Source organism: Chrysochloris asiatica, unplaced genomic scaffold (genome assembly GCF_000296735.1).
Source record: "Chrysochloris asiatica unplaced genomic scaffold, ChrAsi1.0 scaffold00099, whole genome shotgun sequence".
Taxonomy (NCBI): domain Eukaryota; kingdom Metazoa; phylum Chordata; class Mammalia; order Afrosoricida; family Chrysochloridae; genus Chrysochloris; species Chrysochloris asiatica.
In genome coordinates, this window is record NW_006408617.1 from 6,320,129 (window position 1) to 6,321,947 (window position 1,819).

Below are 1,819 nucleotides of genomic sequence, written 5' to 3' on the forward strand. Positions count from 1 at the left end.
CTTTCTTGTCTTCTTAATGACTTTTTGCTCTCTTCATGTATGATATTCTTGATGTCATCCCACAACTCTTCTGGTCTTCGGTCTTTAGTGTCCAATTATGGGAGCAATTGATAGTCTATTCCACAGTTGGCTCCTGGTTTTGTTTTGGCTGATGATGTTGAGCTTCCCCATCGTCTCTTCTCACAAATGTAGTCAATTTGATTCCTGTGCATTCTATCTGGAAAGGCCCACATGTGTAGTCACCATTTATGGTGTTGAGAAATGTATTTGCAATGAATAAGTCATTGGTCTTGCAAAATTCTATCATGAGCTTTCCAGTGTCATTTCTATCACCAAGGCCATGTTTTCCAACTATGGATCATTCCTCTTTCTTTCCAACTTTTGCATTCCAATCATCAATAATTATCAGTTTATGTTAATTGCCTGCTTGATAGGTTTCAGACTGAAGTTAATAGAATTCTCAAATTTCTTCATCATTAATTTGGGTTTGTTATTGTTATTGGTAGGTGCCACTGAGTCAGTACCGACTCATAGCGACCCTATGCACAACAGAATGAAACACTGCACAGTCCTGGGCCAACCTCACAATTGTTGCCATGCTTGAGCCCATTGATGCTGCCACTTTGCCTCCAACCTTAGGGGATCTCATCTTTAGGACTATATCAGACAAGTACTACACTGCAATCCATAAAGTTTTCAGAGGACAATTCCTTCTTTCTAGTCTGCTCTTGGACTCCTGGTGTGGTGCTGTAGGATCAGCACTGGACTGCGTACCACAAGGTCAGTGGTTCAAACCCACCAGCTGCTCCTTGGATACCCTACACAGGGTCGCTATGGGTCAGAATCGACTTGATAGCACTTAACAACAACAACAACTGTCTGCTCTTACTCTGGAAGCTCTGCTGAAACCTGTCCACCATAGGTGCCCCAGCTATTTGAAACACCTGTGGCATAGCTTCCAGCATCACAATCACATGCAAACTGCTACAATATAACAAAGTGGCAGACATATAGGGCTTACTGTTGTTGTTGTTAAGTGCCATTGAGTCAATTCCAACCCATAGCAAACGTGTATATGCTTTCCGAGGAGCAGCTGATAAGCTTGAATCGCTGACCTTGCAATTCAAACAGCTTTGCAGTCTGGCGCATTAACCCATAGCGCCACACCAGGACTCCACATAGGGCTTAGGAAGGGCTAACAAAAAAAAAAGGAATGAGTAGGGGACTAAGGAATCATCCATGTGGGAATTCTGTCAAGGCCTAAATAGATTTTCCAGGGTAACATTTTTCTCCAGACCTGGATAATTATGTTTCACTCCTGGAAAAAGTATAGGAAGCAGAGGAGTTAATGAAGGAACAATATTCAAATTTTTTCCCTTCTTTTTTTTCCCTCCCACTGCCAATTTTGTACAGCTTTGGAATGACTGCCTAAATGGAGTCATAAGGTTCTTAGCCTTCAGCAAGATTCAGTATATATCGGGGTCACAGGAAGATGGTACATATATACAGCAGGGCTTCTAACAGCCTAAAGAATGCTTTGTATGAATTAGAAAAAGTTGTCACTGGACAGAGACAATCTCATAGACACAGAGCTTGCTTGGCAAGTGGATGATCCCTTCTTCCTGGTAGATACAGATCCACTCCAGGGCAATCTGCTGGATCAGTGGAGTTTGTGCTGTATTTCAATCTTGGGTGCCTTTTTGTCAGTATACCTTTATGTGGGGAAGAACCTACAGAGAGTGATGTCCAGACAGGCATGAACCCATTCCTCTTGTAGACTAACAGCTAAGAGATGTAGCTATCTTCATGTGACCATCAA